Source organism: Pogoniulus pusillus, chromosome 1, assembly GCF_015220805.1.
Source record: "Pogoniulus pusillus isolate bPogPus1 chromosome 1, bPogPus1.pri, whole genome shotgun sequence".
Classification (NCBI taxonomy): Eukaryota; Metazoa; Chordata; class Aves; order Piciformes; family Lybiidae; genus Pogoniulus; species Pogoniulus pusillus.
In genome coordinates, this window is record NC_087264.1 from 26612292 (window position 1) to 26629131 (window position 16840).

At 48.6% G+C, this 16840-nt stretch overlaps 1 protein-coding gene across 7 annotated transcripts in view; it reads left to right on the forward strand.

Annotated features, from left to right (window-relative positions):
* Positions 1–13716: 13716 nt before the first annotated feature.
* Positions 13717–16840, forward strand: part of PHF21A (PHD finger protein 21A) — a 142667-nt gene continuing 139543 nt past the window's right edge. For 3 of the 7 annotated variants that reach the window (XM_064145503.1, XM_064145527.1, XM_064145489.1), the window contains exon 1: positions 13718–14726. The gene's annotated coding sequence lies outside the window, so the exon portion shown is untranslated. Of the gene's footprint in view, positions 14727–14771; positions 15089–15418; positions 15513–16840 lie in introns of those variants that run through there. The other 4 variants (XM_064145537.1, XM_064145518.1, XM_064145507.1 and 1 more) reach the window with 3 other exon arrangements.

Here is a 16840-nt window from a genome sequence, read left to right on the forward strand (position 1 = left end):
TTTCGTTCCTTTTTATCAAAGAGAAATAGCTAAAACATTGCAGCTCTCCTTTGAACACCAGTGGAAAGGACTATGCCCCTCCACCATGTGTAGGCACATCACACATCTATTCTCTAATTGCTTTTAACACTTGACCTCATGATTTCTGGTCTCCCTGCTTCATATTCAGGCACCCCTAATCCCTCTTGACCTTCTGTTCTGATCCAGATACTTGATCTGAATTAGGAAAAGTGGAGGTTCTGTTTTCTCTTTTTGCCCTGTTGTTGCTGGCAGGCCTTCCTCCATCCTGGGGTGCTCTGCAACAAAAGGTAAGGCTGGAAGATAGAAGCCAGGTAGGAAGGATGCTGCCTCACCAGGAAATTTTCTGAGCCTCATCATAGCTTGCAATGTGAGCCCCCACCTGTTGCTAGGCCTGGGTGTAGACATGGGAAGCCTCATGAGCCTCATGAAGCCTCAAGGTGTGGACTTGAATGGTTTCCTGTACTTCTCCCTCCCACCAGCTGCATAACAGTTGCCACAAGTCCTGCTTAGACCAAGGGCTTCACAGGATCTGAAGCCACAGTGGATCCTCCCAAGTTAAGAAGCCAGTGACAACAGGCACAAATTAGAACACAGGAGGTTCCACCTCCACACAAGGAGAAACTTCTTTACAGTGAGGGTGATGGAGCACTGAAACAGGCTGCCCAGAGTGGTTGTGGAGTCCCCTTCTCTGGAGGCTTTCAAAGCCTGCTTGGATGTGTTCCCGTGCAGCCTGCCCTAGGTGATCCTGCTTTGGCAGCAGGGTTGGACTCGATGATCTCTGGAGGGTCTTTTCCAACATCTAACGTTCTGTGGTTCTGTGACACAGTGGAGATTGTGCCCAGCAGCATGTGTGCCTTCCAGATGAGTTGCCTGGTACTCTCCCAAATACAGATATGCAGAGACCTCCAAGCTCTGCTCTTCTGATGCCCACCATACTCAGGTATCCTGGCAGCACAAACTGAGGGGGTTCCTTAGTCCCCTCTATATCACACAGTCTTGCACCTCAAAAACTGATGTGGCTTGAGCTAACTCCCCATCCAGATGGCTGTATCCTGACCCTGAATATTGACATATTGAGGCCAGTGGACTGAGGTCTGGAGACCTCTCCAGGTGTCTAGTGTTCCATGTGTGTCCCTCACAGAATCAATGCATTGCAGTGAATCTGAGGTGTTCTGTAGATACTAAAAGATGTCCCACCCCAGATGGAAGCTTAAGGGTCACTTCTGAATTGTGTCAGTCTGGGATATCATTCTTGAGGCATCATACATATACCTGGGACTGAGGAACCTCACCTGGTTTCAAACTAAGAATCTCAATCCTATTGTAATTGAGGTGATCAGTCCTCACCTTAAAACATCAAGGAGTCTCAGCCTCCAAACTACTCTTCTCTGGGTGCCACCACATGGCAGCACCCTGGACCACTCCAGATGCAGATGTACTCCCCAGGCATTACCCTGCCCCAGCCCACACACTGTTGGGACTGCAGATGAAAGTCTCACAGGGACTTTTCTCATCCCACACCACTTGGAGTCTCCCTCGAAGTGATACAACCCGAGACACTCCTAGCCAAAGTCAACAGAAACAGACTTGCTGCTGCTGCTGCAGCTTAGTGGAAAGAAGCAGCCAGCAGTTGCAGATTGCTCCTTATTACTGTATTCAGTTTCTTCTCCAGGTGAAGATAAGGACCACATCTGAATAATCCTAATGCTACATGCTGTGTTCTGGCACAGGCATATCCCCTCTGCAGGGGGGGTTAGGGGTGGCAGTAGCAGTGAGACAGGTAATGCAAAGAGCACATCTTGTCACTGCATGCAGTTTCAGACTGAGATAAGAGCTGGAGATTGTTAATGCTGATGCTGTGTGTTTCAGGGATGGAAACAGTCAGTCGTTTCCTTAGCTGTTTGCAGAGTGTCCAGAAAACACAGATTCTCTCTCGAATTCAGCATTGGTGCTGCTGTACCATGACCAGCACTGTACACCTGGGACAATCCCACCTTGCAGTGGAGCGTCCTTTTTCTTCCCAGCACAAGCTCCCATGCCTGTATCGTTTCAGAGCTCATTTAAGGGGCAGCTGCATCTTGTGCCAGAGGATGCAAAGTGACACCGCTGTTTATCTATCTAATCACATCATTTTAGCCTCAATCTTGAAACACAGAAGGAGCCTCTAAACTTTTCAGATGTGTAGCAGAGAAGCAGGACAGACTGGCCTTAGAGGCAGATTCTTCACCAAACAGTTCACACCAAAGGAAGAGACATAATGAACTAGGAAGCAAAAAACACAGGGAAAAAAAATAATCTCTTCTGCTTCTGCAGCTGCCTGACGGTGAAAAGGAGCCATCTCGATGCCAGAAGAAGATAATCTGCTGACAGCTGGTTATGCTAGTGAAGATAAATAAACACAAGCAACTCGACCCCCTCTAAGGACTCGGTGCTAGTGAGGGTGTGACTTCTTACCCCTTAGATCCTCACAAAGAGCATAGAAACATTTGTTTCTGGGGAATAATTAATTTCTTCCAACTCTGAGCCAGCCTGGGTGATCCTGTTTTGGCAGGGGGGCTGGACTCAATGACCTCTGGAGGTCTCTTCCAACCTCTGATGTTGATTCTGTGATTCTGGGTGAAAGCAGCCTTGCTGAGGGGGCACAGCAGACTGAGAATGGTCATTCAGCACCTTTGCATGCTTCAACATTTTCCTTGAATTTCTCCCTCAATCTGTAGAGAAGGAATTTCTTCACCATGAGGGTAGGCAGAGTTTGAGGTCTCTCATTTTGCCCATTAAGGTTAATATCTTTCATGCAGTCTTCTCCTCTCTGCCAGGAGGTATTCCCTAAAGAATTATAAACTTTTGAATTAATTCCCCAGAAATATCCATCGAAATAATTACTTCCTGGCCCTGTAAGATCAGTTTTGCTCAGAGTGAAGCCCTGGAAAGCAGGAAGCATTCCATGCGAGCCAGAGAAGATGTGGTTCATGTGAAACTAGAGAGTCAAAAACGTTTTTTTGCCAAGTCTCAATATTATATTTAGTAGTGCTGTCGTTGCCATGATATAAGGATAAAAAGGGGCAAGTCTTGAAAGTAATAGATATATATTATGAGATCAGCCAGCATCACTGGGAAACACAAGCAAGCTCCTAGGCATGCAAGCCTTTCTTTAAGTCCAAAGTGGAAGCTGCAGATGTCATGCAGATATTTGTAAATGAAATTGCACTGTTGTTGCAACATGCACTGCTTCCTCTCTGAAGTGCTGTCACATTTCTCCTCCCCGACCTCAGATAGCCCCTCGGGAGCCTGGGAGCTGCAGCTTCTCTAAGTTTACTTAGTGCAGGGGGGAGGGTTTGGAAAGAGGCGTGACTTTTCAATCCCTGCCAGTAACATCTGGGGGGGAAGCAAACCAGTCCCTGTGGCTCCCAGTGGCCATCTCTTTTCTCTTGTGCACCTCAACAGAAACAACAGCATGGAATCACAGAATGGTTTAGGTTGGAAGGGACCTCAAAGATCATCCAGTTCCAACTCCCTGCCATAGGCAGGGACACCTCCCACTAGAACAGGTTGCTCAAGGCCTTGAACACCTCCAGGGAGGGAGCATCCACAGCCTCCCTGGGCAACCTGTGCCAGTGTCTCACCACCCTCACGATAAAGAACTTCTTCCTAACATCTAGTTTAAATCTCCCCTCTGCCAGTTTAAACCCATTACCCTTCATCCTGTCATTACAAGACCTTGTAAATAGTCCCTCCTCAGCCTTCTTGTAGGCCTCCTTCAGATACTGGAAGGCCACTATAAGGTCTCCTCAAAGCCTTCTCTTCTCCAGGCTGAAAAGGCCCAGCTCTCATAGCCTGTCCTTATAGCAGAACTGCTCCAGCCCTCTGAGCATCTTTGTGGCTCTCCTCTGGACTCGCTCCAACAGTTCAATGTCCTTCTTGTGTTGCAGTTCATACATTTCTGCCAAGCCATTTACAAACAGATGTCCTCATGTCTGGAAATGAAACTTCAAGACTGTGATGCTTCCTGAACTCTTCCCTCTCCTCTTCCTCTTTGCCCTTCTCTCTGTAGCAGTAGCCCTAATGGAAGATGCTGGGTGGGTTGACCCTGTCGTCCACCTCTCCAGGAAAGAAGCTGGCTGGGAGTGTGTGGGTGGGCAGCTGCAAGCCCACCTGAAGGCCTGACAGAGCCACACCAGGCATGGGGCACCACTAGGCTGTCTCCTGCCTTGCACTGGCTGCCTGCAAATAGTATTTCAAGCAGCAGAGAGCAAGGATACTCTTTTGGTTTAGTAGGGACACATAACCTGTTTCTTCCACGGCCTTCACTCAGCCCCCTTATGTGATTCCTGTTCCAACAGTGTGTTTTTATTAAAAGCTAAACTGCCTCTCATTCCAATAAATGTGATATGAATGACAACATACAGCCTGTTTTCATTCTCAGCAGGAAGAAACCCAACTCACATTGCAAGAATTTCATCTTATTCAAGTGAAGAGCAAAGTCTATATACCATTGGCACACAGGAGTCGAGAAGGAGACTCTTGCATTGATTTTTTTTCCCTCCTCCATCAAAATATTACAACTTCTTTTATTCCTGAACTCACCAAAGTGATAATACTGAAGGAGATCAAAGATGCCAGGCTGGATGGGGCTCTGGGCAACCTGATCTAGTGTGAGTTGTCCCTGCCCATGGCAGGAGGGCTGGAACTAGCTGATCCTTGAGTTCCCTTCCAGCCCTGACAATTTTATGATTCAATTCTATGATTCCATGTCTACCACCTAGTCCAGACTTTCTCTCTTAACACCCCAAGTGAGATATCTAAGGAGGGCTGTAAGGAGTGGGGTGCATCCAGAAGGATCTTCCTGCTGGAAGCCTGTGGTAATCAGTGGCAAAAGGGCTTGCTGAGTCAGATGTTGCATCCTTCAGTAGATTTGTTTCATGCCTTTCTGAACACATTTATACTTTCAGGCTCCATGAAATTTTGCAGCGATGAGTTCCAAATGTAATTATGCATTGAGCAAAAAACTCTTGCTTTTTGTTTGTTTTAAACATTGTCTAATCTTCTCACTCAGTGCCACTTCACTCTTGCATCTTGAGGAACAGTGAACAGTTGCTCTCTATTCTCCTTCGCATTGCCATTCCCCATCTTGCAAGCCTCTTAAGTTCCCTCTCACTTTTCTCTTATTTTAGCTGAAAAGTCCTGGTCTCCACTTTTTCTTTTCTTTCCAAGGTGAGTTATTCCCTGTCCTTTCTGCTGCCTTCCTAATTCTAATGTACCTTTCCTGAAATGCCCTTCAGCTTGCTCCAAGGAGGTGGCCATGCAATGGCTGCATAAATAGGCAAAATACAAGTTTCCATTGAATTTTATAGACTCCAGACAATTTCCAGCTCCTTGTTTAGCTGTCTGGCTGATGGCAAACACTGAGTTGATGCTTTCAGGAGCCCCACTGATATTACCAGTGAGACTAAGGTGACCTGGAACTTTGCAGTGTTTTCAAACTATTATAGGCTTTTATTCAAATTCACTGTGGTGTTTCCAAGTCCACTGCGAGAGAAACTAATCAAATTATGTCATGTTTCCACTTGATTGCCTAATAGAGTTTTGAAAGAAACAGCCTTTTCATTCTGTCCCTCCTAGTGAGAGAAAAATATGTTTATTGCTTATGTGTACTATTCATATAGGCAGGTGATGCCAATGAGATCTGTGAATATATTGACAGCATCTGACTGTCTTTTAGCTGAAAAGCATAATGTTGGTGTATCTTACTGCTATTAATCAATTTTGAACACAAAGGAGGCACAAATAGGCTTAATTGCTGAATTCCCTAACTCTTGAGTGATGTATTTTGCAACTTGCCTATGACTCCAACAATAAAAGGCTTGAGTGGAAGATATTAAAAATCAATTACAAGTAAAGTATCCATGTAGACCTCTCTCTACATACATGTGCCTCTGAGTTTATGATGCAGTTGCTGTATGGCAAGACATGACTAGGTAAAAAGGGCATCACCTTGCAGTACAGATACTTTCCACGTGTGTCAGATTTATTGACTCTTTCTTGATCTCTACTTTGTCCCTTCCCACTCCGTTCAAAATGCAGCCGCATTCAACTCTGGATTATCTGAGTAAGTGACAAGAGGGATAAAGCAGCCAAGGCAGAAACATAGAAAGGGCCAGACCTGACCAGGAAGTTCAGAGAGGAATATGCCATACCATTGGGACGGTTTTGGTGCCTCCAGGGGCTAGTGCTCCTCTGAAGATGCAATGCTGTGTAGCATGGCGCTGCATCAGCACAAGCCCACACTAGTTCCATATCAGTTACCTCGGGGGTACCGCACCCACAATACACTTAATCCCAGATAATCTAGACTTGATTAACACTAGTGCTTGGCCATAAAACACCCCCCTGAATCCCTGCACTGTCACTGACCTCTCTCCTCTGAGTCATCCTTAACTCCTATTCTCACACACAGAGCCAGGCAGAGCCCTACTCCTGGATTCTCCTTTCCCATCCCTCCTTTACAACAGCTGTATCACAGCTCTTCTTCCCTCTCTTGTCCCTGTACCTATGCTAGGCTATTTTTCAGCACAGTAAAGTCAGGATAACATGCAATCAATACACAAGATTCAAACAGCTGAGTGCTTCCCAAAGCTTACTACTTCTGTGCTTTCTCTCAAAAAGTGATATGCTTCTTGCTGCAGCATTCAGTAGAAGGTGCTGCTCAGCTGGTAGTTCCAGATATTTACCTAGCTAAACAGTTAAAGAGAACCTAATTGCTTTATAGCTTCTCCAGTTCTGGGCCCTTCCATTCAAGAAGGACAAGGAACTGCTTGAAAGCATCCAGCACAGAGCCACAAAGATGGAGATGCAGTGGAACATTTCCCTTATGAGGAAAGGCTGAGAGAGATAGGTCTGTTTAGCTTGGAAAAGAGAAGACTGAGGGGTGACCTCATTCATGTGTATAAATATGTAAAGGGAGAGTGTCAGGAGGATGGAGCCAGGCTCTTCTTAGTGATGTCCAATGATAGGCAATGGGTGCAAGTTGGGCATAGGAAGCTCCACATAAATATAAGGAAAAACTTTGTCACTTTGAGGGTGACAGAACCCGGGGACAGGCTGCCCAGAGAGGTTGTGGAGTCTCCTTTTTTGCAGAGTTTCAAAATTTGCCTGCATGCATTCCTGTGTGACCTACTCTAGGTGATCCTGCTCTGTCAGGGGGGTTGAACTAGATGATCTTCAGAGATTCCTTCCAACCCCTAAACATTCTGTAATTCTGTGATTCTCTGAGAGCCCAGACTCTTGATGTATCTAGAGACATGGAAGGATCTAGGGGCCAGATTTATGCAAATATTTTTGAAAAGTGCAAGCAGCATTTACATTGGAAACACTTAACTCCCTGAAATTATCATTATCACCTAGATTTTATAAGGTACCTTTGCTCTTCACCTCTCCCCTGTAAGCGACCTTTTACTTTCTGTCTTCCTTGAGCCAGGCTCTGCTTTGTCATGTCTCTCCTATGAAGTGCCAGAATGACCCTTAACACCTAAAAGAGCTAAGAAGATGTGACATCCTGTCTACTGGTGCTGAATGGGCTTCTTCTGTGGATGCAGTTTGCGGCAGTGTCTGATTTGTGTGCATGTGGGAGGTCTACCTGTTGAGATGTCTCAATGTCTGCATGACAATCCAGTAGTTGCTATCATGGTCTATGGCTTGTGCCCTTGCTTTACCACTCTGTTCTTATATTTACTTATCAGGGTGGTGACATGCTGAAACGCTCCGTTAACAATTTTGTCATCTCATTTCAGTGGGTCCTTGAAAACTTACTCAGCGGTTTCGTTTCCATCCACAGCTTTCCTATACTACTCAACTTGCTCTTCTCCAAGCTACTGAAAAAATGAAAGTGAGAGAATTGTGATGAAGGTATCTGGAAGAGAGTGTTTTGATGAAGAGAAGATATCCCTAATTACTAACGGTCCAACAATCTCCAGATGAAAAATTTAGCGGAGTGACCAATGTTAGAACAAATCAGCCTGAATTTCACAGCATTACATTGTTTAACAAAAAGGGCCATGAGCCAAAAAGAGCTTCTTCTACCTGATAATGGAGCTGCAGTTGCTCCTAGGGAACTTCATAGTGCTGGCTTAAAAATGAGAAACTGTTCCCTGGACCGTTTGCATCTTGGCACACAATTTCTAGCTCATTGTGATTCTAAACAGCGTATGGGATCCGTAAGCATGCTTAGTCAGCCTGGGCAGCCACCTGAGAGCTGTGAGCAATGTCCCCTTTATGACTGTTCACATCTACTTAGAGGGAAAAGATTAAAGAAGGGCACAGAAACCCATTCCTCTTGATTCCCAGAGACAGTATCATTGCTTGAATCTTCCTTTAACCCGGAAGGATGCAGACCACCAGGCTGCCTGAAAGCAAATACACCTCCAGAAGCAGAGAGCAATGGCTTGTGAAAGGTAAGATGCACCCTGGCCTCCCCCAGTGGCAGACCTGATACTGAATCACTGTTTGAAATAGCCAGAATCTTGCTGTAGGTCAGAATAGCTAAGGAGCCACCAACTGTCTTGACTTTACATACCAAAACCATAACATAACTGAAACTGTAAGAGCCAAGGAGGAAAAGCTCAAGGAACTGCTGGCAGGTACAAGATGATGGTGGCTCCTCACAAGTCACACTTGGTGTCTGGGCAAAAGGCCAAGCTACCCATTTTGAACTACAGTCCTCTACTTTCTGTGTGAAGTAACTAGTATCCTTGGTAAGCAGAGCAGTGCATGACCAGAGAGAGAGAAAGCAAGACGGAGTCATCCTTTCAAGGCTAACTTTGGAAGAGTGAAATCCCACTGCAGACACGATGCTGTGCTGAACTGACAGGCCTTCCCTGGCTCTGCTGCTGGGGGTAGCCTGGGGAACATGAATTTTGCAAAAGGAATAGGGCAGCCTGAAGGCTGAATTACCTTTCCTGGAATTTAGATCCCAGGCAATGCACTCCTACAACTGTTTTTTAGCTCAGCCAGTGAACGGCTGCTCCCCAGACAGAGCATGAGAAGATCAAGATTTGTGGCTCCACCACTCACAGTTGGGTCCACCAACAGCTGCCAAGTGAGCAAATGTCACAGGCCAGGGGTAAGCAGAGGTCTGCTTCATTGGCTGACACAAGCAATAGATTCTACGTCAGGTAACAAGCTGTGGTTGAAGTTGGAGCTTGCTGTGTTAAGCAGTGCAGTCTGTACTTAGGCTGATGTCCTTCATGGTGAGTGTCTCACATGCGCCATGTTTTCAAGCTCTGCCCCCATCCAGTGGTTTAAACTCTCTGCTTAATTTTCCTTATCATCTGAAATTGAGTGATGCCCTATCCTTCCCTGACCCTGAGAAGAGGAAGGTATTTGCTTGTAGGAACTCTTTGCCTGGATCCTGCTGGAGAGATAACCCCGTGTTCAAACACAATGAGAAAGACAGGTTAGGCTCCCAACTGTTTTCTTAGGCTGAGACATATCTTGCCTGAAATGGTCTTAGGGCTTTCTCTTTTAAGCATGGCTGCACAGTCTACCTCCCCTCTTATTTGCAGCCATCCCTGCCAAAAGCACGGTGAGAAACAGCAACTGGAAGGTAACTAACTCTTGGAGTTTTTTCCGAGGTGGTCTTGTTGCTGAAAAAACAGAGGAAGAGAAAGTGCTCTGTGGCTGCTCTATTGTCAGTGTGTAATGTGACCTGTAGCTGCTAATTCCTTTTAACACGAGTTACTACCAGCCTGATTCTGCATCTTAACTAATGTCTTCTTGGATTTTGCTCTGAGTATTCTCAGCGAACAGCACTGCAAGATGGGCTGGCTGCAGCAAAGCTTGCACATCACCATGTAGCTTGTTATTTCGAACACTTAGTGCAATAATCATCAATAATGGCAACTGATTACTCTCGAGATGTCCCTGCATTAATATTCTACCTGGCCTGTGCTTCCTCCTCTGAAACTTACCGAAACTGGTGAAATAGCATTGGCTAAGAAACATCATCAAGTAGCTGCTTGCAAGTTCTCATCAAAGATCTGTTCATTTTTGAGAGTTTTCCACCAACTTTGGAAAGGTTTCAGATCTGCCTTGTACTTGTAAGTGCTCTTAGGAAACAAACTTGGCTAAGGGGACTGGGTGAGCATCTAGGGAGATGTGATCAAGCAGAAAGTGGAAAACCTAGACAAACTGAACTGTAGCTTCTGACAAGCAGCACAAACACCACATTTGGAGGCAGAGGTGTGGAGCACAACTTTGTGCAAAAAGATTCAGAAAGCAAAAGAGGGATTTTTTTTTGCAAGGCTTCTAGCAAGATTCTCTTCACTGCATGCTGAATATCCCTGTACGAAGCCAACAAACAAACTCAGCCAGTTTATTCAAGCATTTAGCTGTGCAGCTGATGGTAGCATTGCTTCCAATTCTGTACCACTTGTAATGCTACTAGATGCTGCATGCTACATGTATACCTAACAGGGGCCCTTTTTGCTGATGCGGAAATGAAGCTAAGTAGCATAGAGGCTGGGACAACTCTTCATCATCCTAACTCTGAACAAAGGAGTAGTACACTTGCGCTGTTTTCAAAGGAAAAAAACTTCCAGCATGTTGGTGATAATCAGTGATAAAGTGCTGAGTTCAGGGTATAAAATGATCTGAGCCACCCTACCCAGCTGTGACCGGAAGATTTGTGTGGGTAGTGTGCGCTGGGTACTGCCAGGGTTGCGAGATACCCATCACAACCTGGGTTCTAAGAGAAACCCATGTAAATTTTCTTTGTACATCTACACTAACAGCTAATGATTATTTTTTTTCTTTGAACTTTGTCCAAAGTTCATCTCTAAAACAAACTTTGGCCAAACTGTGCGTATTGACTCCTCAGCAGAATAAACATGCCGAATCTCCAGTAACGCTTAATCACTCATTCTGGCTGCTTTTAACTTGCCTCTTAACCAGAAAGATAAAAAACAGTGAAATACACAAGCTTTACTTTTTTTTTTCCTTCTTTTTTTTGGTGGGTTGGTTTTTTTGGTGTTTTTTTTTTTGTGCCTTTATCACAAACTCTGAAGGACAAAAGCAACTCTGGCCTGACTGTTTTCAGAGTAAACTGACACTTCTTCTTGCTGCAGACCCTAACTAGAGGTAAAACGAAAACTGTCTGGGTTGCAACACTCAGCCTCCACGGCTTGAATTGACAGCAGTAAAAGTTTAGGTGGAGGAGTGAAAATCTGAGTATCTGAAGGGCTGAGATTTTCAGAGAGATTTAAAAATTGCTTACAGACTTGAGACTGGAGGGGTAGGAGGAGGGAAGGGGATGGACAGTGTCCCAGCCCTGGGAGAAATCACAGTAAACTAATGTATATATCTGACAGTGTTCAACCTAGTCTCAGTATTACCTAATCTACTGAGAGGCTGTGGAAGTAAAGTAAAAGAAGTATAAAAAGCAATTTTTTTGTAATGTAAACATAATTTTATTAAAAACTATGCAATGTTTTATTATGTGAACCATAGCACTTCTTGTCAGAGTTGGACACCTTAGAAAACCTACTGCGATGGCTGTTGGATTTTTTGGTAGTCTCATGCATGCCACCTTACTCACTAATCTATCAGTATCTATTTGCTAAGGATCTTGATGTTTTCTGAGGGTTTGTTTTTTCAGTACTCTGTTAACCTGGCTGTTGAGAATCATACCTGGCTTGGCAAAAAAAAAAACAACACCCAAGCTGACCAACCAAAACAACAACAACGAAACAGAAACCAAACCAAACCAAAAAAGGGTCAGGAGGAGGAGAGATTGATTCCAAAATGTGACATTACAAAATCACATGTGGCATTAAATTGTAACAGCAACAAAGTGACTGAAGAAAAGAATTTTTACAGCGTTCTTTTTGCTTTTGTACCTTTTGTGCCTTTAAAGTTTGTCTCTTCAAGCTCCCATCTACAAACCAACAGGCTAGAAACTGAATATAAAAAAAAAAAAGCCCCCCAAACCCTGAGTTTTCTGCATAATTGTATGAGTGCAGGAGCTACAGCTTTAAGAAAGGCACCAAATGTTGTAGAGTTCACAATTAAATCTCAGAGAACTTGGCAACCAACTGATGGAAAAGAAGTGGAAAATTAACAGTAATGAAATAAGCAACGTCTTGGTAGCCCAGTTTTTTGACAGTTGAGAGGGAACCTTGCTGTAAATCCCTGCTCACGTTGAGCACACCAGAATACTCCAGATGACAGAAATGTGCATTACTGCCCAATTACGACAAGTCCCCGAGTTACTCATCGGGAGTGCTTTCTGGGTTTAGTTTCACGACATAATAATGAGTTCATGGTGGTTTTCTGAAGCAGCTGCAGAGATAATGCAAACACTTGCTTTCCTTCCCAACTCGTGAACAGTTTGAAGAAATAAAGCCATGCAAAAGGCTACTAAAAAAAAAACACAGGAGTTTGCACTGCATCAAACCCTGGCTCTTCATGAAAGCCCAGCCAAATCCCGCGGCGTCCAGGACACGTCCCACCGCTTCGATATCAAAGTGAGGTTTTGAGTACTTCTGAGACTTTGGAGACTTTCAGAAGCCGGAGAAGCAGAGTAGGTGCGTGCCATGGCTATAACTTCAGCTAGATAAGCGTTGCCCCTGCATGAGTTAGCTGGTTGGCTCTGGCCAGCCCCAGCCGCCTATTGTCCTGCGGCTGGAATCTGGGTGGGGGCACACAATGGTCACCGAGCTGCCTTCTCAGATGGACCCCGAAATGTACTTGTGTCTGGGTAAGCGAGCCTTGTAAGATCTGGTACCATGATCTTCTTGTGAGCCGCCTGCCTACCTCCCTCCCGCACCCCCCCCCCCCCCCCCCCCCCCCCCGCTCCGGTCGAATTCACGTTTATTTGCCTTTCGCGTCAACGGGCGCCGCAGGAAGATTCAAATTGATGATACCTAACTTCGCTGCTTTGAACCTGCCGATGAAACTTTCCGAATCGAAAAGATTTTTATTTTAATTTTTTTTTTCTTTTGGGAGGGGAAGTAAAAGAGGAAAAAGGAGTGAAAAAAAAAAAAAAAAAAGGCGGGGAAAACTGATGCGCTGCTGCTCCCCGCTGCTCCACGGAAGCAAATGGCAGCACCGCCCGGCACTGGAGTAGAAAGCTAATAAATAAATAAGCGAACCCCTCGGCACGAACGGCAAAGCGGCGAGCAGCGGCGGCGGCCAGCGGAGGCGCGGAGGGCCAGCCCTGCCCGGCCGCACGGCGAGCGACTGCGTTATTCCCGCGAGTAACATGGCAGGGCCGGAGATGCGCCAGCGAGAGGAAGGCAAGGAGGCTCTTCCCGGGCGCCCACAGGCTGCCAGACCCGCCCGGCCGCCGGCTCTGCCGTGGTGCATCCGCGAAGCCCCCTGCATGGGGATGAGGATGCCGCGCTCCCTCCGCCCCCCTCCCCCGCCCCGCCGCAGCTTCCTGCGCCCGGCTCCCCCCACACCCCTCGCCCCCCCCTCCCCGCGGCCCTGTTGCATCAACTTCCTGTGCGGAGCCCCTCGCGGCGGGGCCCCGCGCGGCTCCTCCCGCCCGCCCCAGCTTCCTGCGCGCGGCCCCGCTGCTCGCGTGCCCGCCCGGCCGCGCGCCCGGCCGCGCGCCGCCCCCCGCCGAGCCCCGCGCGCCGGTCGGCCGGGCGGGGGAGGGGAGGCGGCGGGGAGCGGGAGGGGGGATGAGTGTGTGTAAAGAGGGGTGTGTGGGGGGGGCGCACACCGGCCGAGCCCCCCGCCCCTCATGACTCCTGCTCTCCGTCCTTCCATCTGTGCCTAACCACGCACCCCCCCCTCGCCCCACTCCGGTGGCGGCGGTGGCGGTGAGGCGCGGGGGCCCAGGGTCCCCCGCCGCTGCGGCCGGCGGCGCCGCTCCGGCAGAGTTTGGTGCCCTACTTCACTCTACTTTAGTTTCACTCACTTTACATCCGGGCTTTTTCCCTAGGCAATGGGGGCCGCAGCACAGCCCGTTCCTTAGGCAAAGGGAAATAAATTCGCCGCACCGACACGTCAAGTAGTCCCCCTCAGGAGAAGCCGCCGAGCCCGCCCTCCTGGCTCCCCCCGCCTCTCCCTTCCCTGGCTTGGGTCCGGCTGGCGGTGCCCCTCTGCCGTCCCGCGTTGAGGAACCGGCCTGGGTCCCTCGGTCCGGGCTCCCGCCCTTCCCCCTCGGGTCTCCGGCGGCGGGCCGGGCCGGGCCGGGGCGGACGGGGGCGCGCGCGGCGGCGTGTCGGGAGCGCGCCGCAGGCAGGCAGGCAGGGAGGCCGGCGGCGGAGGGATCCCGGCGAGCGGTGCTGCGGCCGGGCCGGGTGAATGGGATTGAAGAAGAGTTCAGCTTCTCGGCTTGTTTTTGTGTCACAGTTTCTCTCCTCCTGCGCCTCTCCGGCTTCGTGCCTCTCTCCCCGCCCGCCTCCTCCTCCCCGCCGCAGGAGGAGCCCCCCGCGGAGAGAGGGAAGGAAAAGGACCCCACAGAGGCGAGAGCGAGCGAAGAGGAGGAGGAGAAGGGAGCAACCTACCATCTTCCACTCCCCGCTTAGCTTAAAGAAAGTGAGAGGAGGAGAGAGAGAGAGGCGCCCAGAAGAGGGGGACAGGGAGGCCCGGAGAAGCGGCGGCACCGGCACCCTCCCCCTATGAAGAAGAGTCCTCCCCCTCACAGAGAGGTCCTGCCAGGGGGACCCCGGCCGGCCCGCAGCACCACCGCCGCCGCCAGCAGGGTGTAGTATCCCACCTTTCGGATTCGCCTCCTCCTCCTCCTCCCTGCCCCCCCACCCCCCCTGCCTCCCCGGGCGCCGTCTCCCCTCCTCTCCTCCTGCGCCCCCCGCCGCCGCGGGGCTGGGGGCGGCAAGGATGGCGGCGGCTCGCTCCGCACTCTCCGGCCAACTTGGCGATGAGGAGCAGCAACTTCGCCGCGGCCCCCGGCCCCTCCCTCGGGGGGGGTGGGGTGGGGGGGAAGAAGAGTGGAGCGTCCCGGGGCGCCGCCACGGCCCCCCTGGTCCTCTCCGGCGGGCGCCGGCAGAAGTTTGCGAGCGGGAGCGGGAGAGGTGGAGGAGGGTGACACTTGGGGTAAAAGGAGGAGGTGACACATTGGGGTTGGGGGGAGGAGCAGGGGAAGGAGATGACACATTGCACTGGGGATGGGGTGGGGGAGGGAGGCTTATCCCCTCCCCTCCGGTTTCCTTCAGGATGATTATTTCCAGGCCCTTTTCTCTCGGTCGGGTCCTTCGCCGCGATGCTGTCGGGGAAGTTTTGTTATTATCTGGGAAATGATGCTGCTTTCAGTGATGGATAATTCGTAGTAAAGCCGCTGCTGCGTGGTTTGGGCTTTTTTTTTTTTTTTTTTCCCCTCTTTCTCCTTCTCCCCCCCCCCCCCCGCCTTCCCCTCCTTCCTTTCATTCGTCTTTGTGGCCCGAGCAGCGCCGGGAAAATTCCGTTTCTTCTGCAACTTGTTATTCTGGAGCCGGGCCTGCCCCCCTCGCCCTGGGGCTGCCCTTCCCGCACAGGTACGGAGCTCGGGGCCGGGGCACCGCCGGGGGTTCCCATTCCTGCTCCAACACGGTGCCGGCATCGGGGACGGATACTTATTTTTGTTTTTTCCCTCCCTCCTGCGTCTTTGTAGGTGGAGTGGAGCTCTATGTGGGACTCTGCCATTTGGTCTAGTCCTCTTGTGCATGCTCCTTTCTTCACTTGCCTTCCTGCGGGATTTTTTTTTCTGGTGTGTGGCGGTGTGTGATTTTTTTTTTTCCTTTTTCTTTCTTTTCTTTATTATTTCGAGACTCGCCGTCGGTAGAGCTTTTCACCCAGCCACCTCTGCAGTTTAGTAGATGCTGGCAGGATTGTACACCGAGGGTTTTCAGGTGAATTCTTACTGGATTGGTGCATGGAGCTCTTCATTCAACTTCTCAAGTGTCAAAAAATAAGGCTATGAACAGATGTGTTACAATATGGAGAGATTTCCAAGTTCCTAATTCTTGGGGGTGGAGGAAAGAGTGCCATTGGAGAGTGGCTTTTGTTTTCGATTGGTGAACAAATGTCATCACATTTCAGTCACGTGCTGTAATATTCTTTGTTCAGCTATCAAAGTATGGTATCTGCTACACCTGTTCTCACTTTTTAATTGTAAGTAACGGTGATTGTCTGCAAATCTTACCTATGTGGATAGGAGCACTTCCCCTCTTTTTCCACCTCCTACCCCTGTGGATGTTTGTTTGGGCCCAAGTGCTGAGCTTGACAATGAACTTTTGTTCACTGTGGAGACTGCATGCAAAAAGGTCCCACTGGGGGTAATAACTTGCGTGTCACGAGGAAGTTGTGTACTGTGGTGCATAGTGGGTCTGAGCGTGGAGAAATCGGGTGGGAACGTGCGCTCAGCAATGGTATGGCCCTAGTAAGGGGAGGGCTCCTTTAGGCCAGTGAAGTTTTCCTAATTAGATGTGCCATTGCTTGTTATCAGGTTAAAGGGCATATGCTCCTGTACACTCGGAGAGATAGAGAGGTGGATCTTTTCTGCTTAGGTATGGTTTTTGAGGTATCAGGAATGAAAAAGATTGTTATTGTTTTAGGTTTTTGTTTGTGTGTTTGTTTGTTTGTTTCATTGTGCTCACTTCTAACAATGAAGACACCTGCATAGTTTCAGTTCCTCTGGTTTTCCTGTGCTTGTCCCGAGTTAGCTGGTGACACTGGATATGCTACGCAGCAGGGGAATGTTTTAAGTTGAATGAAAAGAGGCTTATTGGGGTCTGAATTTGTGAAGAAAATAAAGTGCTTTTCAGAGCCTTGGGGAAAAAAAAACCAAACAAATCAACCTCCAAAAACATCCAAAATTCATGAC